The 23,399-nt window shown below is 39.5% G+C and overlaps 1 protein-coding gene across 1 annotated transcript in view; it reads right to left on the bottom strand.

The window, feature by feature from the left end:
• Positions 1–23,399, bottom strand: part of ARL15 (ARF like GTPase 15) — a 229,311-nt gene that overhangs the window by 162,396 nt on the left and 43,516 nt on the right. The gene's annotated exons all lie outside the window — the stretch shown is intronic.

Here is a 23,399-nt window from a genome sequence, read left to right on the forward strand (position 1 = left end):
TATCAAGTTTATTGCTACAGAAGCATACAATCACAAATTATGCCTTGAAGAGATCAATGCTTAATCAGGAAGAAATGGCAACCTATAAAAGCAGGGGAAGAGAAACATTTGAAGAAAAAGAGTATTTCAGAACAAATGCCTTATCATAAACATTCATGAAATTAAGAGACATTAAACCTTGGTTTCCTGGTGGGCTGCACAAGATCCTTATCTCATACCTAGATAGAATCATCATGCACAGAGATGAACCTTCACTTCGTAAGTGTGCAGATCAGAGACAAGAACAAGGTGCTGCTGTACTACTGTCTATCAACATACTACTTCTGCAGAGCAGTAGGAAGCAAAAACTTTGTCTCAAACCCAACAGCCCAACAGAATAAGAGCTGGTAGTGGGGGCATCAGTTCTACATACAACCTCCTTGGACTTGCACAGGTGAGCAGGAAGTAGAGGGGACTTCCTGGAGAGAAACTGAACCAATGGAATTAAAAAAGAGGAGATCCTCCAAGACTCCGGTCGCTTCCAGTTCTGCAGGTCGAGAGCAGAAAGATTAGAATTTGAAGCAGTTACCGCAAAAGAATGTTTTCTATTCGTTTTCATACAAACAGTTTATAAAGCCTATATAAATGAGGAAAACATGCTGTTTGTAGTTCTCTGGCAAGATGCAAAATTTCTGGTGGCCAATGTAAAGTATGAGCCCCTATGTCTCCTGTAACAGAGGAGCTGAAGCACCTGCAAATTGTGTCAGGTCACTGTCCTCTACTGATGAATGCCAAGGAAATCAAACTAAAAAATATGGAGCGACATATAAAAAAAGCATAAGCCTGACCATTCCTCAAGCCTCATCCAGTTAGGGAGAATATTGAAGCAGAAATTCTCCTGCCACTATTAACTACACTGCTCAAATCTGAAAATTTGTTAACAGCTAATGTTTTCCTAATGCATTTTCCAAGTTCCTTACCACAGGAAACTAAAAAACCTCAGATCTTTTACGCAATTAAGTGCACTCTCTAAACCCAGAGGTATTTTGATGGAAAAGAACAGAATACTCAGGCAGACAGTTCAAGATGAAGCAAAACATAAGAAATTCTAGTCAACATATGCTGTCTCAAGTTCACAAATCTAAATGCATTTTCCTAAGAAACAGTGAAAGGCCTTTGATTATTATGAGGCAAACTGTGATTTCCAAAACTAATGTGCCATTGCCTAATTTTTTAAATGGACAAACTAGCAGAGAGCTGGGTTATTTTTTAACTTTATTCTTAGAAATAAGCCAGCAAATCTTATTAAACCTATTTTTAAATGTAGCTAACCTCACAACGTTGAGGATCATGTCAGTCTGAACAGCATAAGTCAGCCAAAGAGCTGAAAAAAAGACCTAAGAATACTAGCAGGAAGGGAAAAAATTATGTTGTTATTAACGTATTACTTCTAGTGAAATACCACTGAAGTCCAATGTGATCCAAACCACAGTGCAATGTGTGTAAAGCAGCAAAGACTGTAAGTTCCATACAATAAAGAGAAGTAATAATTATACGGATTTTTTTTATTATTTTGTTCAGATTTGGAATTTAGTTTGGGGACTGATTCAACCTATATGTAGTTCAAAAGAAAACAGTCCTTCAGCATAGAAACATGGTCTAAAAAAAAGACTAGATGCAAATTTCAGTGCTAGTTTTCTTCTTAAAGGCAACAAAAATATGAGAACATTATTGCGATGTCCATCTAGTACAAGGAAACTAGAATAAAGTAGTTTATTGTAAGCTGACACAACTGAGCTTATAAGTCTCATATTTGACTCTTGTCCAGAAACAGGAATCAAAATGAACTATTAAGCTGTAGTCTCAATGTTTGAAGATTTTTCAGCTGGGGACATTATGCAGCCTTAAATGGTAAAAACAGTTAAGGCCTATCCCAATAAAAATCCTAAGAAAAATAATCTTTTACAAATAAGATGATGAAGTTCCAACAGACCATAAATTGACTTGGAAATGTTCACATTAGAAAAATCACATTGACAGCAATAAGCGCAGTGTTGAATAGTATGAAACCAGGTAAACATTTTTGCACTAAGTGTACATATGAAGTTCATTGTAAAAACATTAAAACCAACTTGGACTTCCAGGCACACTGAAGTATTTTAATGACAAATCTTTCATGATTCTCCTTCCTGCTGTCTACTGCTTTTCTTTTCTGCTAAGCCTTACATTCCAGCCTAACAGCAACATATTTTCTACTCCAATCAACCATACTATTCAGTGGTATTTCCTAGAAAAATTTTTCTTGTGTGTCAGATAAACACAGAAGAAAATCCTTCAGGGACAGCTTGATATACCACAGATTCCAGTTGAAATAATACTGAAACAAGAATTTAAGAAATTCCTTAGTGAACCTACCAGCATAGAAAATTGGGTAAAAGTATAGACATTTTAGCAAAATTTAACAGTATCAAGTCTGTGTCTTGGACTTCATAATTTTAAAGCTATGTGGACTCAAAAGGATCAGAAAAGTCATGATGTGTGAAAGATCGACTGCAGTAAAAATAAACTGAAAAGGTCTACACAAGCAGCATTATGGTATTGCACTATTACATGATCATGCATGTTTCATTGGGAAAACAAAAGCAGCTCGTATGTGGAATTTTAGAAGACTGAAGTCCTCTTCATAATTTTCTGGTTAAAAATAATTTGGTGGTACCTGACTAGAGAAAAACAGCGACAAAAAAAGTTACCTTGCAGGTGCCACACAGAATCTCACTGAGGGAAAACAAAAACATATTATTTCCTTCAGGAATTGCTTAACTTCCATCAACAATTAAACACTCCATTAAATCAAACTGTACGTAACAAAGAACTGTGTGAATTTGCAGTGCAACTCATCTATCAGTGTTCTCCTACAATTCTGTGCTGCCCACATTTTCAGGAATTAGACCTGCAAGTTTCCCCATTTTTACACATGTTCAAAGAATTTAACATTTATTAGACTGTCATAAATGACTTAAGATTTTTGGCAGGCCATCTGCTCTAATAGCTTTGAACTTCCCTTAAGTGCTTATTGTGGATGACTTATTTTAACAAGAATTAACATTACCTTGTGGCTCAGAAGTCTAAACTCTTAACTCCTTTGCATCACTAACATGCCAAGTGAAGGACAATGTTGTATATGTGGTATTTGCTTAAGGCAAATTAAGATGCATGATGTGTTACATATATTGGACATTCTTTTGATCTTAACTTGAAACTAGTAATCCTTCTAAAGCAGAGTAAGACCCTCTACATATGCTCAGTCTGTGTACTTTGTATCTCTGATCAGCAGAATAAGAACTCCAGAAAATTTTAAAAGAAATACTCTGCCAGTCACAGTAGTGTTAAAAAACAAGCAAGATTGCTAACACTTACCATTCCACAAATTCCAACTATATTTGAAAAGTCATACCAGTCCTATTCTGCATTCCAAATTTCTGCAATATTCATTAGTTTCAGTGTAAGAACCATCATGAGTGGAAGACTGATTGGCTCGTAATGCTTCCTGTGTTGGTTGCACTCTAGATCTACTTTGTTACTGTAGTATATAGAAGAATTTAATCAATCTGCTGAGAAAGAATCTCAGCAACTAGAGCTATTTCAGTGGCTTATTAGCTGCTTATTAAAAACAGACTTCATCACTGATACCTTAGAACAGTGAAAACAAAAAACAGATTGCATGGACTTGTTTTTAAAGAATGTGATGTCATTGTTTTTTGCCATTATAAATTGATACCTGAAAACAAATATTGGCAAAGAAAGCATACATCCTATAAAATAGTAATGATTACTCCATTGCCCATGCATAGGAAAAAATACTGCTTTAACAGTGCAGAATCCTTCCCTTCCAATACAGACAAGAGATGAGAAGATTTCAAAAACGAGTGAGCAAAACCTTTTATTTTCTGTTCTGTCACAGGGAGCAATTTCAGTTTACACTTTTCAAACTATGTTTTCCCCTAAAAAAATACTGACATAATGATCCTGCAGTTTTCAACCACTTTACACTGTTTATCATGTGGCAGAAATGTCAGCCATACCCTTTAGCATTTCATACTCATTGGCTTGAGTATTCTCCACGTCACAAGTGAACAGGCATGCAACTTTGCCCGTTCCCAACACATGGAACTTGGGACTTGCGGCAGGGTGGAAAGTTTCACTCAGAAACCTGACCATCTAAAAGTTTTAGAGACGTTCAACTTCTTGATGGTGAAGTCTCCTCTAGTACTTCAGTGGCTTTTCACACATCACCTAGCGATTATACTTTTCTCTTTACCAGCTGAGCCAATATTCAAATTATTTTATTACAGAATTTTTAGTTCATAGGTCTGTAGGAGGAGATTTTAGAACACTGCAGCAAGTTCCAGTTGTTTTTTTCTGTAGTTTTACATAGCCTACTAACACAGGAAATTGTGCTTAATTCATTCCAGTCAATGCTTCCATCCAAACACCCAAAGAAAAGTGTTTGAATACTGAAAAGCCACTATTCTGCTGTTGTGCTAATCCTACAGTCACATCATGCCATGTTAAACTGTACTGCATGGTAAAGGCCAAGTTTTCATTTTCAGTATCAACACATGCTACACGTACGTGGGGCCCATCAAAACCAACATATGAAGAAGTGAACTTTACCTATGGCGTAGCCTCATTCCTTCAGTGGGGTTTGCTTGTTTGTTGTTTGGGGGGAAATATCTTTTTTTTTTTTTCTTTTGCAGTTGCCAATTTTAGACACTGGTAGGCTACAGCTTCCAAATCAGACTACTGAACAGACTGCCACACCCTGAAAAGCGGAGGAGGGATTTGGTTTGTTTTTTTAATTGGGAACTATTTGTAGTACTCCTGGGTGGTTACATAGTAACAGTAGCTAAAAACTCTTGCCATCTTTGGCTGTCCAGGAGACTACACCCCTTCTCCAGGAATGTGGATTCAAGCGTCTTTATCCATGTATTCATCACCCCTAGGCTGAGTATCACCAAGCGCTACACCCCAGGGATGAGGCGTTTCAACTGAATCAACAGGCAGCCTGCCCTGCGAAGCCGCGCGTGGAGACTGCTCACCCGCGCCCAGCTGCCTGCTGGTCTGTTACCAGATTCTTTCCAAGATCTGGTGCTTGATTTCATGCTAATGAGTGGGAGTGGATCCTTTTCCCCATGAATTTCTGTGATGACGGCAGTCAAGAGATCATCAGTACAGGCCAAATCAGGGGAGGAAGGTTCGTTTCCACAGCAGCTGACTTCAGCAGCGACATACTTGTGGTGGTGTCTCAACCGCAAAACAATTATTAGTTCAGCAAAATTTCCTTTGCGATAGCATTGTGATTATAGGAACAGTTTCAATGCCTACAAAGAGAAAAATGGAAAGCACCATCTCAGAGCACTATATTGAGTTTCAGTAGGCACTCGTATCGCATTAACATGTATTCTGAGCACGTATGCCTGCAACATTCTTGTCTGAACAAAAAATGGTATTTAAGAAGTTGCATGGAAAGCTTACGAAAAATGCAACAAATGCAAACATAGAAGAGCAGGGAGGGGCCAAAAAAATGTGACACATTTCTTTTACCCAATTCTGTTGTTTGCCAGTTGGAAAGTAGTTAATACAACAGAGGTAAATAGATAAATCAAGGCAGAGACCATTCCACAGTTCAGATTCCCCATGTCTTCCCTGTTCCAGCTACTCCTAGTTTTCTGCTCTATTAAAGAAGCTACTCACTTCAGTAAGCAGTACGTTTTGTTAGTCAAGTCTTGTACTAAAAAATATTTTGCAGCCTTGATGCTACATTTTTAATACTGGCTACTCATATGCAGCTCTGCACATCAAGAATGCTATTGTACCACTTCAGAAAAATAACTACCTAAGGCACAGGCTTTGCAAAGCAATCACTGTAGATCCTGTGAAACACAGCAAAATCTCCCGTGCATCCAGAACAGGCAGAGGAAGAGAACATAACATTGTCCCTTTTCAAAAGTGGGGGTTTACTGACGTAAAAATAAAACAAGTTATGTACCTCACACAGCCATAGTAGGCCCTAGATAGCTCACGTGACAATGTAGAGTTACACATGACAAGTGATACGATCCCTTTGAGATAACACACAAAAAGAAAGCAAACATGAATTAAGTGGACTCTTATTACTCCCGTACATTACACATATACAGGATGAAAGTTAGCCTAACTTAATTCAGTGAATCACGCAGGCTAGGGCTTACTTACCTAAACTGTTCAAAAATCAATTTTAATTAAGCTGCAACTTGTGCATACAGTGGACTGTAGCTCAGCATGTACTTACTATCAAAAAGCCATAAGGAAACAAAAGAGAAATCTATGAACAGAGCTTGAAAACACCACTTACCTACCTGTCATTAAAGAAAAACCTACCTGGAGAGCAGAAAGACTTAAGACATCTGTTTTCATACAGCTGATTATTTTAACGTGAATTTCAGGCTACCCTGCTATGTGAAAACTGTAGCATATTAACATGTTGCTGTCTTCCGGTTCTGTTGGCTTTTTAGTGTCTTTGTCAATGCCCTAAATGTCCTATGTGAAATTAAAATCAGTCAGTCTCTCAACTCCATGCCCTAAATGAAGCAGCATACTAAAAAAAAAATCCATTTCCTTTTGTTTCTTACAAAGCCATTCTGATTTCCCGCTTTCAGAACAGGCATTTGTTAATGTAAATGCATCAGGTGTCACATTTTTTCCTTATGTTTCAGACGACAATATTGTCAAAAGTACAAATTCCTATTTGTTCAAATTTACTTTGTGCTTATACTACATGTGGCACGCTGAATGTGCCAACTCTCAAAAATCACACTGCAGTCTGAGTTGCACCCTCCGCTAAAAGAAATTGCACTTACAAAATCTAACAAGACCACAGCAGTAAAAACACAGAATAATCTTTGAAACGATCTAAAGCAATTGAGATATCCAGATAAATGTCCTGGGAACTTTCTGAAGGGATACTTGCAACTGTAAATGGAGTGAAGACCAGAAACAATGGACAAATCGAAGCCCAAGAAGTTCAGACTGCATATAAGAAAATGCTTCTTCCCCATGGGAACAAGCCAACAGTGCCCAGAGAGGCTCTGCAGTCCTTATCTTTGATGGTTTCTTTCACTTGGTTTTCAAGACCAGAACTAAGCTGAATAAAGCCCTGAGCAATCTAGTCAGACCTTTAGCTGACCCTGCTCTGACCACAAGATTGGACTACAGACCTTCCAAGATCCCTTCCAACCTCAACTGTCTTGTGAAAGCAACACAAAGTCTACAGAGCTCTTCTCTGATCTTTTAATCTATGCAAGCCTTAGGTGACAACATTTTCTAGCACAGTTTGTAAGTTGACAGTGCCCTTACAAAGCTACCATCACTGCCGAGTGCTCTCAAAAAATCTTGAACAGATTATTAATTGGAATAGACTTCCACAGACTGCTCGCTTCAATGTAGGCATGTTGATTCACTGCCAGTTTTGTCCAGGTGCTCAAACCCAAGCACCTGCATCAGCTTAGTCACAGGGTGAGTAGCCACTTCCCAAGTTACTCTTTCTTTACCAGTGAAAACATCTCTAGAGGTGTACCACCACAGGGGTTTTTCTTTGCTTGGTTTTTATGGTAAGGGGGGAAGAGAACCTTCTCCCACATTAACTGGAAAGGAATTGTCAGGCATCTGCCTGCTTCTGGGAGAGCTGTGGGACAGCTCTGAAGGACTGCCAGATCTATTTGGCATCCTCATTTGTGCAGTGGGCAGGTTGCCAGACTGAGTTAAAACAATACCTGAGGTCTAGTTTATATTCCCAGCTGGGCCAGATATCTGGGATTTAAAACACAGGGTTTGGGTGTGAGGGCGGCATGCGTTGACAAGGGAATTGGGCCATGGCTCTAAAGGACTTCTCTTCTGATGCAAGGTCAGCCCAAACAGCTCTGCTCTCCCGCTCACCCTGTTCTCCTGGAGGTCTGAACAGATGCAGGCCGTGAGGGGCAGGGGCAGGAACCTGAGGCTGCACTGCAGCCGGCGTGTCGGTGATGGACCCGGGGCCTCGGGAGTGGTGGCCCAGCCAGTGGCCAGTGGCACAGTGCCCTAGCTTCGCCACCAGGGCAGGCAAGCTGCAGGTACCGCTAGCGCCTTCGGGCTGGCACGGACAGGCTGGTCTCAATTTATTCTTAAAAACCAGGGCCCTCTCTCACCTGCTTTTCACCACTTACTCCACTCCTCTGCCTCCATGCCTTGCACACCAGTTGCCACAGTCTGTTTTCTCCCCGCTCCCACTTCTCTCTCCTCACCTTCAGAGGAACGGGGAGGTGGCAGCACCTTCTTCCCTAGTTAATCACCTGTCAACAAAATCTCCTTCAAAAAAATAACATGACAGTGACTCCCCCAAGCACAAAGCCCAATAAGAAGTCCTAAGTCTCGCTTGCGCATCTCCAGAGTTAGGTAACACCGGTGGGCCACTGCTTTCTAGAAGGACATAGTGGGAGGGAGCATCTCTGGCCATTACGATGGCAGTACCCGGCACCGCCGACCAGCATCTCCTAAGCTTTCCTTCTCTACTCCAGCCACGAGCTCGTCGAGCAGACCGTCCTTCGCTATGGCAGCAGGGGTCTTTGCCTCTCAGAACTGACAATGGTTTGCAATACACCAGCCTCAGGCACCTGTGTGAGTTTGGGCAGTGCAACACACCATCCTGCTGGGAACCTGGCCAGGCCAAATATTTTGTTATTAGTCCCTCTGTTACTTTTTGTAAGTTTAGGCTGCCCCAAAAGTGAGACTTCAGGGGTGGTGGGGAACCAAAGCATGAAAACAAAATGCAGTGTGCACCTTTTAGCCCATCTCTGATAAATTCACTTCCAATAAGCAACAAAGTTATGTTCAAGTCAGTAATCCACATTCATTAAAGTGATCAATGCTTACATGCTCTATTGTCTTGATGTAGAAGTAATGATTCTTGAAAATTTAAACTGTCCATGTGAAAATCTTTTAGTCGATTGAGACAAGTAAAGACAGCATGAAGTAAGATTTCATCCCAAGTTTCCACCATATCAAAATAAAATGAGAAGTACACTTAAAGAAAAATCTCAGTTCTTAACTTCAAAGAAAAATATCCCATCTACAGCCTCCAAGGCTGGGTAAGGTTTTCTAATGCATCATGAGCAAGGAATAAAAAGTAACCAAGTACAACTTAAGAGTCTTGGGAAAAAAAAAAAGATACCACCTGTATTTATTATATGTAGGTACACATTTCACAACATCCAGTTAAAAGCAAAATAAAACTCTACTGAAGTTAAAATGCTTACTCAACTGTTTAAATGCTGTATTAATATTAGTTAATTTTAAGTTTATATGGAAAATTAACTAGTTAATTAAAATATCTCAATGCAACGGATACTTATTTTGATAAAATTGGAGCACAGGAAAAAAATCAAACCCAGGAATATTTCTCCTGTTCTACTTAAAGAAAATCAGAAAATGATATTGCCACTGAGACATGGAAAGATACAACATGGAGACAGAGTTCGACAAACTATTAGTCCTAGTAGCCATAGATAATACCCCTAAGAAAGAAAAAAAAAAGAAGGGGGGGGGGGGGGGGAGAGAGAAAAAAGAACTGCTCTATGCCTTCTCCACATAAAGGAAAAGAATTTTTATTCTGCTGTTAATGACTTGTTTCTCTGATATCTCATATTCTTTTCACAGAGGAAGGTTGTGTAACAGTCAAACATGCTCAGAACACATAAATCACAGAAATCTACCCAATAAACAAAGATTACACCATCACAATCTCTGACCATGATTTGCGAAGAATAAACTAGCTGCTTTTTCCAAGATTCATTGGTACACTGCTGCTGCATAGCAGAGAGGTCGTGAGCACCCAAAACAGTGCACAGGGAGCACATGCACATTTTGCGGGAATAGTGGACTGCCTGCTGGAGAACCAGCTCTGATTTCCTGGAGCTGATTCTTATCAATTAATATTTACATATTTACTTTTTATTTACATATTTACCAGATATATTTACTTTCTTCCAATGTCACAAAGCTCCTTCAAGCAAGAAAAATAGCAAGAGCAGAGGATAAAACTGTCTATAAAAGGGCTTTATATTTAATCCAATTGTTGTTCTTATTCATGATCAGTAATAATTACTCCTAGCAAACAGGGGAGAGACTTTCCAAAGCACATACCACAGACAGACTTGCAAATTAATTCAAGTATTTTGTGAAATTGTTTCTTCATTAAGTGGTAGCATTCCCCAAATATACAGTTTACTATAACATCTGGATCCTTTCATCATCCCATTACTCCCTTTGCTATTCTTGAAATATCCTCGTAACAGGAAAACATTTTCAAAACATGCTCTGGCATGTTCAAGCCCAAAGCTCGCCACTGCAATTCAGCTATTTGAAACTTACACCACCTCTTGTTTCCACCATCAAATGTACCAGCCCGTCCAGCTTAATTTAAAATTTCCCCCACACTCCTGCTTAGCATTCCCACTGCAACACAAATTACCGATGCCCAAAAAAAATAAAAACAAGAAGATACCTCAAACCCCACGACATTTGGCTTATTTTAAATATGCTGTCCTCAAAATCATCTCTCCCCTGGTCAACCATCAGTGGTTCTTACATTGCATAGTAGCTATGACCCCTACATTTGAGGTGGCATGATCAAAGGAGCCCTGGCCAGACTTGGAAAAACATTTCCACTGAGAATGGACATACTGCCTGTCAAAAGGTTATTCCCACTGCGTACAGGGAGCAGCTCATATTACTCCAGTGTAACATGAAAGTGTAAAATCTAGCCGTAGTAATCCACATATATGTTTTTCTTTCCAAAAAGGGCATATGGGAGACACTGACTGGAACGGAACATCCGTATTATCATTTGCAGGGAGGGGATGGACAGGCGAGGGAATGCTTCCCTAATCAATCCAGCTGTAGGAATCAGCCTCTTAAAAAAATACTTTAAAAATTATGCCTCTTACCATAGCAATTACTTCTCTTCAGTTGCTTTCCTCCCCTTTAGTTAAGAATTTATATATGCAAATATACATCTACATGTTAGATAATCGCACACATACACACGATCAGACTTTACACTCCGCGGAAGACAAAATAACTTTGGAGGCGTAAATCTTAATGTCAATGACAGGAAGGCTTTGGAGAACCATTACCATAAATCTGACAAACGCTAATTTGATGGGTGGCTGTATCTGTCTGCTGCAAGACCAGTCTAGACAGTCTATTGAGAAATCCTAAAACACAACTGTTTGTTCCCTGTAACACCATCTGGATATGGCAATAAGAGCCGACCCAGTGCCATTCACACATGGATCAAAGCACATGCTAATGCCATCATGAAGTCATACACATAAAAAATTCAATCTGAGAATTCTATGCAATTTTCCTAAGTCCTCAGTGAAGAAACCTCAGACTTAGCGCAACTCAAGCTAAGTGCATGAAGAGGCGGAGAGGGTGGAAAAAAAGAAGAGAATATTTAATGAGCTTGGCCTTCCTGAGGAATGTTAGGCCACCCATTGTATTGGAAAAGGCTCATGTCACACTTCAGTCATGGCACCCATCAGGGTGCCCCTTTACAAAAATTGATCCGGAGGTTTTTGTAATTACCTGTTTCAAACAGAAAGAGTGCCCAGAAATACAAGAAGGTTTCCGAGGTGTAGATCTTGCATTTTCTTATTTAAGACAGAGCTGGCAGAATTTGCAATATTGCAGACAATATTGAAAACCCCTCTCTCATTAAACTGCACCATGGCACTAGATCAAAGCACAAAGGGCCCCCTATTGAACTTCTCTAAATATTACAAACATAAGAGCAAGTCTGGCTATGCAGAAACTAAAAGTAAGCCAATTTTTTTCCTGCCTCCAAAAAACAAAACATGGCTTCCCATGATACAGCTTAAAAAGGTACAAAAAGTACTATATAGCCATACCGCAAACTTTAAATTGATAAAGCTTCATCCACTGGGGAAAAAAAAAAAAACAAAAAGATCAAAGATTACTGGGTTTTTTTTCTGCATAGTTCACTTCCAAGAGTTTCTGGGGTGCTTTTTAAACTACTGCCCTTCAAGAGGTCTTGTAATTTTTATTTAATGTATTGCATTATGTAACAAATTCAACAACCTGCACAAGACATTTAGCTTTGTCATAAAAAAATTCTTTTTTTCTGTGAAGTAACCGCTAATACTAAGCTTCCAGCAATTACATTGTTCCCAGCCTTTTTATCATTGAGACTGTATTTCCCATTTAACTCTGGTTTTTTTTATGATGTAAAAGTTTACAACAAGCAGTCGTTAGTCTTTCTGGGAAAACTATAGTGTGAAGCCAGTTTGCTGATACTGAAGATGTATCAAGACAGAAAGCAAAGGCAGGTTTTAACAACCATTTTGATACAAGCTCCATCTTTAAAAAACTGACATCCTATCATTTAAGTCTTTTTCTCTAATCTTTTGAAAGCAATCTAAACACTCATATGGAGGGATTTCATATAGAAAACATCTGGGCAAGACCACAATCCTAGCTCCTTAAGTATTTGTAAATTAAAAAATGACAAGTGGCAAAACTTATTTATGCCATCATGAGCAGTTCAATGCAAGTTAAATAACCGCTAAAACTGCATTTTGAACTTTTATAGTCTGATGCTAGTAATTTCTTTATTCCCAAAAAACAGAACTAGCATGTTAACAAGAATGGCCTGTCATAAAATACTTCATCCCTAATATAATGTTTCATAAAATTACTGTAGAAAAATAAACTCCTTAGTTCCTCTACCGAACCTGCAAAAATTCTGTTAAATCTGCACACACACACACACACACACAAAAATCACTGGAACTAAACTTCCAAACACAAATAATTTAATAAAACTCTCAGTGTAACTTGAAAAAATATATACTTCTAAGAGTACAGTTATGAAGTTACAACAGCTATACTGTGGTGCATCAGTGAAATACAACGGTAAAAAAAAAAAGTACACTCTACAGTCTTCATGATATTCTAATTCAGTACTTATGGAAATTTACAATCGTCTTAAAATTTACATATCTAAGTTCTGTATATGGCTTTTAATAAAAACTTCAGAAGAGAAACAAGTTCAGACTGTTATGGGGATAAAATATTCTGAGGAACTTTCTGCTAACGTGCCATCAGAAGGGCCAATTATAATAACTTTTTTTGAAGTGATATAGATTAAACACAGTTTTTTTTCTGTTTTTTTCCAGAAGATTAACATTCTGACAAAAAAAAAAAGGGGGGGGGGGCAGGGAGGGACAGAGAAAACTTATTTTTGCAATCAGATTGCTCTTTAGGACAAAAAAAAGTGATCAAGTAGTCTTTCCGTTCAAAGTGTGCTCATGGATAAACAGAAAAAAATCTCCACAAAGATTCCCGGTACTAGAAAAGCCATGAGAGACTGGCCCTGACTTAAGACTCAAAAGACTGATAAACTATGAGTCATCAAGTTTTCAGACTGCAGAGATGTTTCAATATGGGGAAGTGGGAGATTTACAGGAATGAACTGTGCACCACGAACCAACAGTTGTTTCTGCAGAAAGCAAGTAATTCCCCTTGAGGTAAAAAGGTAGGAACGTACATATCGCAGCGACTTCTCATTACATTTGCAGTGGCATTAACGGCATCATATTAGTATTAGGCTCCTTTATGTCTGAATCACGTACAAAACGAATAACCGAAGAATGCGTACGCACTTAGCATCGATTTATAAATAAATGCCTATAACCTCCAAATTTCTACATGGACAATCGCCTTCAGAGAACCAACCTAGCCCTGCACAGAACGCTACCTACCCTGGCTGTTAACGGCGCGGCGGCGGGCCGGCGGCGAAGGGCGCGTCGCGCGGGGTCCCGCGCCGCCGCGGCGGGCGTGCGGCGGGCGTGCAGCGGGGCAGCACTGCCACCTACCGCCCGCCGCCGCAGCACGACCGCGCGCGCACCGCCGCCAGAAGCCGCCTCCGCCTTCAAACCGCCGCCGCTCCCCAGCGCCCGGCGGGGCAGAGTCCACCACCGACCGCCGAGAAGCCCGTCCCAGGGAAGATACTGGCACCAGCCGGCTCCTCCAGTAGTTCTGTAATTCTACGTAATATAAAATAAAATGCCGCGGGGTTTTTAATCAAACGCCTAAGAAGCGCAGAAGCGCAGCGCAGAGCAGCTGCCCCCCGGCGCGGCGCTGGCTCCCGGGGTCACCGGGCCGCCGTGCGGGGCCCTCCTCGGCTTTCCCACCAGCCCAGCTGTACCCCCCGTGAACACTGACACAGTCCCTTTTCCATTTTTCAGTCCTTTTCAGAGCATAAACATAAATAAATCTGTTTGTATCCTGAGAAGCTACCGATTTTCACACATGACAAGGCTACGCAAATCACATTCCCAGCGTTTTAAGCGCAACAATCATTAGTTTTTCAAATTTTAGCATAGAAAATTTATTTCTACCAAATGCCGTAGACTCAAATCATACCTCCACTTAAAATAAAGCTTGTGGATAAACCGTGCACTAGGTAATAAAAAGATACTTCATTCAGCTGCTTAAAAGAGTTGCCAGGAAGTTACTGACATGCCAATTCATTTCAATCACAATCTTGATACGATGAAGAATTTAGTAAAAAAGAAGCACAAAGATTTATTTGTGCCACTGACTTTCTCACTGAAAGAAAATAAGTTTGTCTGGTAAGTTTCAAGGGTTATACTTGAGAATTCCACTCCAAAAGTGCTCTTTAAATTAACAACAAGTTTGCATCCCCTAGAAACTGACACACATAATTTAAAGGAAAGAGATGATGGATTTTGTTAATGGAACACATCTCACAGGGTATAATCATAATGACGAAACTACTGAAACTTAATCTCTAAATACATTGAAGACAAATTGAAGCATCCCATTATGAAAACCAAAAAAGTTATCACTGCTTTGCAGGGTACAAATAGCCATGTAATCACTGCAATCATAAGGTAAGTGCCATGTAATTAGAGTACATAGTTATTCATGTCTCACAGGTTACATGGCAATAAAAGCAGGTTAGCTGTTACCATATTTAGTAATTCAGAGTTGATGGTGACAGTTGGCAGATGTTGAAGATAACTTTAAAAAGGCAAGAACAATTGTGAAATCTGTAATTACAATATTGCAAAGTTACACATTCAGAGGGTTTTAATTTGCTGTTGTTTTGTCGTGTTTTGGGTTTTCATTTTTCTTAGACAGATTCTATCAAAATGTGAATAACCTTTCAGAAACCACAGGTGCAGTCTGCCCCTAGAGATCTGCAGAGATGTTATAGGTATGGTGGTCCTGGAACTTCTTAAACAAAACAATCCATTATCGAAACATAACCAAAATATCAACATTTAATTTTGCATTGCTTCACAGAGCCAAAGATAACCCAAAGATTTTGCCCTCTAGGCTTAATCTATTTTTGCTGTGTAGCTTCTCTTGCATATTTCTCTTTCAGCGGCACCTTTACGTACAAAGCTCTCCCGAAAGACTGCTGCAGTCACTCTACCCCTCTTTCTTGTTAAACAGTTCTTCAGAAAATGTTCAAAAATACTTGCTCTGCAGAACCAACAAAAGCAAGTGTCTCTATTTTCTATACCTAGTAGACAAAAAGAAATACAGATGAACTGGAAAGCTAAAAAGACTCAATTTTCATACAGTTCTGATCGGAAAGTGCTGACCACATTAATCATTCTCTCTCTCCAAAAGATCTGGGAACAGATTTTAATCCGCAAGCTGCTAGACTATCAAATTCAACCTGGAGAATCCATTGGGAACACAAAGAAATTAACTTTGACGTGTCTGGTGTGATATATGCAAATTATTACCTTTTTCTTCTAAGGTACATTGCCTTTTTTACTTGAAGTCACCAGTGAACAAGAGACAAAGGCAAACACTATCTGTAAAGAGCCACTTTTTAAAAATCTTCATTGTAGGAAAGCAAAATTTGGGAACAGAAATCTAGATGATGCTTCTCTTGGTAGTTCCCCCTTTTTGTATCTGAAGAAAGATGGTCAGCTTTGCACCTACCCTAAGTCACCTACAAATTAGAAGCCTAAGAACGAATTATTTCTTTACAGCCAGTAAAAGGAAACAGGCACCTCCACAAGCAAGACTCTTCTCATTCTAAAATGAACGTTTAAGGTCACAGGTCTACTTCTTCTATGTTTAGATTTAAATCCCACCTGTAGTGGGATTTAGAAAAGAAATAGTTATCAACAGGATGCTCATACTGAAAATGAGTTAGGCTATTTCATTTTTCTTAAGCAAAAGATATTAATTCGTCTGTGGCACCCTGATTAAAATCTTCTCTCTTCATTAACAGAGTATCAGTTGTCCCCTCAACACAAGACGATTTCTGACTGGGAATTAATACTGAAAGAAAATTATATGAGTAGCAACAGAGCAGAAGGAGAAATGAGTAGCTAGAATTGTTAAACAAAGAGTTTTTAAAGTGTCCTCTTCTGATGAAAAAAAAATTCCATTATTAGATGGAAATTGTAGGATTGCTGACAGTAACAAAGAAAAGCAGGAGAAGTTTAACACACACATCTGTTTGAGAAAAAGCAAACAACATTCTTATGATGATGATGAAATAGTTTCCATTCCAAGAGTAACTCAAGAAGATGGTAAGCAGCAGCTATTAATTGGACACTTCTACATCAGCAAGGCTGGATAACTTGGACACAAGCGTGCTGAAAGAGATGGCATAGGTACTGGCAGGACTGGTAATGCTTGTCATTAAGGTCTGAAAAACTGGAACTGGAAAAGTTCACAAGAACAGAAAGAAGTGCTATGTCAATATTTACAAAAGACAAACTGGATGCCCTAAATAATTACAGGCCTGTCAGTCTGAAGTAGATTTTGTGAAGAAAAATAAGTTTTATGTAGTGAAATAGCTGATGAAAGATTTTATTATGAACAATTAAATTAAATTACACAATGAATGCCAATCAATAGGCCTACAGACAATCGACTTACTGGTTTTAAACTGGGTTTAAAAAAGTATGTCTTTATGTAATATTCTTGGTCTTCTGCAATACACTCAGTTTGGCACTGTAGGACACTTTGTTTAATCCATTAGAACAATATCAACAAAGCACTTTTAAAATTGTATAAGTTTATTTGATTTATGGGCTCCACGATATACCTGTAAACAAGGAGCTTTCATTGAGTGATGCATTTCTAGTGTGATCCCATGGGTCCTGCCCATGCTGTCTGACATTTAACAGCACCCATCCCAAAGAAGCCCAAGATCATCAACAACAGAGAAACAATACTGATAAATAATGAAAAAGACAGCTTGCCAATACATTACCAGGTGGCTAGTACCACAGCAACATAATTTGGAATAAACACTCCTTGGCCAAATCTACAGGCAATAATCCTGTTTCAAGCGACTGGATGTGTACGGGGTTTCTTGGAGAGAAGGTCGCAGAAAGCAAATCACAGGCCATGTTGACTACTCTGAGCACAGGTAATGGTAGGTATAACAAGAAACCCAAGGGTGTGTACATTTGCATCTAGAAACGAAAAAAGACGATGGTATTTTCTGCCCTGGAAAATAATGCCTCTGAAAATGCTTTTGGGCATGGTAGCTAAATTTTCACAGGGCATCTGTAAGGATCAGTCATAGCCTCAAAGGACTGATGTCTGCTTTGGAGATTAGGGAATTACCAAGTTGGAAAAGAAAGGTTTTATGATGTCTGTAGTTGTCACAAGAATAATTCCCATTGCACTGCTGTTGTCTGCCCTGATGTCCCCAAAGAAGAGTGTTCAAATATGCAGAAAAATAGAATCAGAGGTCAGGGAAGAGTCATTAGGATGAGTGAAAGATGAGAAAAAAATCTCTGATAATTCAGGGCTTGAGGGACTCGTAATATTTGCCTTAGTAGAAAAGGAGCAAAGAAAATCTCCCTTAAAACATACAGAAGAGGATCAAAAATGCTATAGGCATTCATTAAAGGAGAGGCAGTTAAACACTAGAACATGTTGCCCAGACTGTAGTGGATTTTCTACTACTGGAAATATTCATATCCTAATTAGATACTTTGACCCTCACCCCAAAAAGGTGTTTTAGTTTAGAAGGTATCTGTAAACTTTATTATGAATAAAGACAAGGTAATCAAAACAATGCGTTCTGGATTTACACCTATTCATTTGTACCGGATAACCAACAACCATGGCTTTACTAAAACAGATAGAAGGTAGTAGATGTCCTCGAGATGAGTATTTCCGTGCTTGGTCCCAAAAGTGCCATCGCATGCTGTGCAACATCTCGCGGTGCTGGCAGAAGCCTGTATTATGCTGAAGCATCTCAGACATGGAGATCAACTCACATTCAGAGCAGAAGGAACTCTAATGGGGACAATACAGACTTCACTAAGTTAAAACTGTTAAAGGCTGAATTTGGCTCACGGCGCTTAAGGCAGTTTGGACAGAGCAAACAGCACAAAGTAAACACAATTCCCCCTTTATAACACAGCAGCCCAATCTTTTCAACGCTGAGCAAAAAATAACTCTTTCAGAACACTGGTGCACATCAGGCCCCAGAGGAAAAGCAAACCTTTCCCTGGAGGTGACAGGATCTCCTCTGGGACAGAGCAGCAGAAAAAGCTTCCTGTTTACCTGGCCTGTCACAGGGACTGCAAAACATGCAGAAACAGAAATCACTTCAGCAAGAGGAAGAAGAAAAGAAAGGAAGCAGAGGGGGAACAGGAACACCCTTGTGTCATTTTCCCTTTCCCTCCCCGCTCCAGCCATGAAGCCAGCAGCAGGAGCTGGTTAAGGAAAGGCAGGAGAGCTGCAGGTGTTTAAGTGAGGTGACTGCTACTCCTGCTACCGCTTAGCATGTTCCTTTGTCCCTGCAACTGAACACAAGCAAGGAAGCATTTTGCTCGTCCACTCCCATGGGCCAAACAGAGTAAGCCTGGAAGTCAGAAATTACTACCTCCCAAAAGATGGACCATATTGACTTCAGTGTACTTCATCTGGCTGTCCACTTCAGGAAGCTTTTCATAAACGTTAAATTCTCATTCCATGTTTGGTGCATCTCACTGAATTCCATTGAAAATGCATCCAGACTTCTGTAAAAGAAATTCAGCTTTTCTTGCAGGCGTCACTCCAGAGAACCTTAGATCCAAGAGTCAGGATGTGCTGTTCACCTCTCTTACATCAAACAGTAAAAGGTTCTCCAGGCTAACTTATGCTGCCGGTCACATGTCTGCAATCCCTATGATTTTAATAGAGGTGCCCAACGCTGACTAGAGTTCAGTGAACTGATCTGGAAGTGCCTGAAAGGCACAGAATCCCAGCAGTATTTTAGTCAGTGAAGCAAGTAGAACCAGCTCCTAAGACATACGGAGCAGACAGTTTGTCTTAAACACTAATAGCTTTTATCTACTCCATTTGGAGAAGTAATAAACTATAAATTTTTCATTTCTATCCAAAAATAGTCTATGTGTGCGTGCAAACAGGTCTGCAAAGTCTGCACTACCTCAAGAACTGAAATGGTGTCTGTAGATGGCCATTACCAGGTAGCAGTTTAGACAGCTTTTATTCAAACCAATGCAGTAGAGAAAATTCACCTTAAGTGCGGTAAGCTTGAAAGGAAGGACAGTTACCAAACCGTCATTCAGATATAAGACAAGATCAGTTCCTGCTGAAACCACACTTCCTTTTCCCAGCTGGGAACTTATTATAGGGAAACCTCACAACTGAGAAAACATTTCAGAGAAGAGTGTGTATACACACCCACATTGGAACAGATTACCAATTGTTAGACTAGTGAAGGCAAGCACATTGCTCTAAAGCAATCCCTTCCCCTCTCAGGAGATAAATCTTATGCAAACAATAATTGCTAGCAATAAAAACATAAGATGTCAACAGCTTTCTAGTTTGTTATGCTATTTAATATCAAGTTTGTACCAAGCACAGTGTGGGAATCAAAAAAAAATACTGAAAAATGCACAAAGTTATTTGTAATGTTATTCAGGTCAAATTCAGAACAGTTTAGTTAGAAAAGCCTGGAATGATTCTGAACTACAGGAGGCCTTTAAGAGTCTTGGAGATGTCGTCATGAGCAAAACAGGCAGAAACAAGAGTCTTAAATATGAGACAAATCTGAGGTTAAATTGAGCCAACGTGGATAAAAACAAAACACCAAAAACATACTCCACCTGGCATGAAGCTCTCAGCAAGCAACAACACAAATGTTGTCAGTCCTCTCTGTGTAGCAAAATGAAAAAGATGGTGCTAAATGGACAATACAGTATTCTAAGAAAATTCCCCCTGAAAATTCAGTTCACATTTAATAACTTGCACATAAAAATTGTATAAACCACACTTTTTCCATAACAAAGCTTAAATATGTTACCTGAAGCACTTTATCACCAAGTTGAAATCAAGTTATATTTGAGATAGATAGCAGTTTGCAGGTAGAAGACGTATGCTCCTACCTTGCACAGTTTTATTTCACTATTTAGGGATTATTTAGCACACATTAATGCCACAGAACATTCTTCAGTTCCCACGTGCAAACAATTCCTATCTGGAGTATGGCATTTGTCACTTACTAATCTGAAAAGACTGAGACTAATTCATGATCTGGAAAAACCTGAACAGTAATGCCCAGAAGTATGATAAAGGACATCTGAGAACAAAATTTGGCACATGTTCCTTACATAATTTGTGTCTTGATGACTGATGATACAGGTCTCCTAGACACAACAGCCCAGTTCAAGACAAGGCTCTTCCTTTGAGTGTGAAACCAAAATGAAAGAAAGAAAAGCTTATGAAAATTTCTCAGCAATTTATGCTGAACCAGGTGATGCAAAGTTGGCACTGGAATGCCGCCTTGGTTAACATCCTGATTTGGACCAGATACTTCTAGGTCTAATATGAACAGTGCATCAACCTCACATGAACAAGGAAAAAGCCTTTAACATGCAGGCAAGACTTCTTTGGAAAATGCCAGAAGTACAAGAGCATTCATGGAAGCCTCATGAAGACTGACCCACTCTCATGTAAGAGGAACAGTACCGTTTTAAGAGATCCTTCTGAATATTGAATATAATCTTATGAGAAAAGGCTTCTGTTGTTAGGAGTTATAGCAGTTAAATAACAGCAGTTAAATAAAGGTTATCAGAAAAACACAGGGCCAGGATGGACACAGAAGAGATTACTGAGTCAGCCAACAAGGTATGAAACAACAGCAAGATCTGAAACATCACAAACCTGTAAAAGAAACAAAATCAACGCTTCCCAAAATTTTGCTAGCATTACAGCTTACATAAGCAATACAGGAATCATGTGAGCAGAAAAATAACTCTACTAGCAAAAGTGATCAGTTTTCTGGGCTTAAATCTTTAGATCAATTTAGCTCTAGCATCAAAACTTCACTGAGTTACAGTATTCCACCTTCAACATTTTACTTTTTGTCTGTGGCTGGGACAATCAGCAACTAAAAGGAGCTAGAAGAAACAGATGATAAAGCAACAGGTGGGAACAATGGAGAAGATCTAGAAGGTACAAAGAAATAAGGCTCGTGGAAATGCAACCGGATGTGGGTAAGTCAAGTCTTCACTCAGCAGCTGAATGAATTCTCTAAGGCCTCCACTGGACAGAATTTTATGATCTCGCAGAGTAAATCTCAAGACTTCACTATTCCCTTTCACAGAAACTGAAGGATTTGTATTAAAAAAACATTTTTTCAGTACGTTATCCGTTAGGAACAGGACAAATATGAACAGAACACCCTTGATCACCTTCCTTTGTATTAGCTGTTCTTTCACTATTTTCTACAAAAACCTGAGAACTAGCCTCACCATGCATTACTTTCTACAAAACTTGAGAACAATACTAATCCAAACTTCAGCACTATGCTGCAAATAAGCTGAATGCAGGACTTACAGTGCTGCCACAAACAAACATGCTGTGTTGGTTCATCAAATGATCTAACAGATGCTTTACAGAGCATTTACAGTGAAAGTAAAGGTTGATGACCTTTTCCTTCATGGTACAAAACAAGGGCATGCATGGAGTGGACACTTTTCAGTCTACATTAACTCAAAGGGATGCAGCAAAAGGTTTCATGAGACAGATAACAGCTCACTGCTGTCAAAAGGGTAGGCTCACCCCTTTCTGTGTCCCTTCCCAGTTGCATATTCCTGCCCCTTACATGCCACCAGCCCTTGGTGCTAATCTGATCCCTCATATGAGACCACTGAGTTCACTGAACTATCAGAAAACTAACATAAGGGTGAAAAAAATAAGCCAGCTTGCTAAACTGGCAGAAAACTAAACACGTCCTGAAGAGTATGACCACCACAACACACTTTATCCCCCATGCCAAAGCAAGGGGAAAAGGGGGTCATAAACCTTGGAGCAAGGCTCCCCTTTCAGCGTCCAAGTGGTTTTGGCAGCTCAGCTATCCCATGAAGCCTCATTCTAACCATTCCCTCATTTTACAGGTTTAAACATTTATCTAGAAAAGAATTTGAAAATATCATGCGACAGCTATCCATAACATTACGAAATAGTTAGGCGTTGCAGTGAATCAACAAAGTCTCCAGGTTCTAGCTCAGAACTTCCCAGATATTTTTTCTAATTCTCATTCCCTCTGAAAACTCACTCGCTCTTGTACAATGAAGTGTTAACTAAAGAGTTAAGTACTCGTTTTTCATTTGCATTTTTTTTTCAGATAAAACCCATTCTCCTTCTCATTTGGAGCCACTGCTGGATTTCAATGCTGGCTTAACTTGTTGGTTTGCATCCTGAGGTTTCCTGTAGGCTCTGTTTGTTCTCAGATATATCTGGAATCTTTCTTCTCTGTAGTCCTTGGCACTCATCAGCACTACGTCTTCATGAGCTTTGCAATACAAGACCTAAGGTGAGACAATTCAGAATCTGCCCCCACAAGGACACAACTGTCTAACCAGAAGGGATTTACACTGGTTCTCTTTTCAAACCAGACAAATCTATCTTCCTGGCATGTCTTTTTCCAGAGTGCCTAATAGCTTAGTCAAGATAATGGAAATGGCAGAAATGCAAACTGAAGAGTAAAGGTGTCACAGCCAACTCCTCCCCGCCTCAAAAATGCTGCACCTATTTCAAAGAATTAGCTATGTAAAAACAACTCTGCCTTGAAAAGTCACAGTGACAACTTTGCTCTTTCTCTTCCGTAAATACTCTAGAATCAGAAAACAAAAGATGGATAAAGTTTCTTCTCGAAGGAAAACTGCACAATGATCCAGAGATGAAGCAGTTGTGAAAACAGTAAGAAGCATCAATTACTTCAGTAAGCTAAAAAGTGGCTACTTCCAAACAACAACAAAAAAAACAATAAAAAGGGGTATTTTCTCCACACACAA

The sequence above is a fragment of the Platalea leucorodia genome (genome assembly GCF_965183815.1).
Source record: "Platalea leucorodia genome assembly, chromosome: Z".
Classification (NCBI taxonomy): domain Eukaryota; kingdom Metazoa; phylum Chordata; class Aves; order Pelecaniformes; family Threskiornithidae; genus Platalea; species Platalea leucorodia.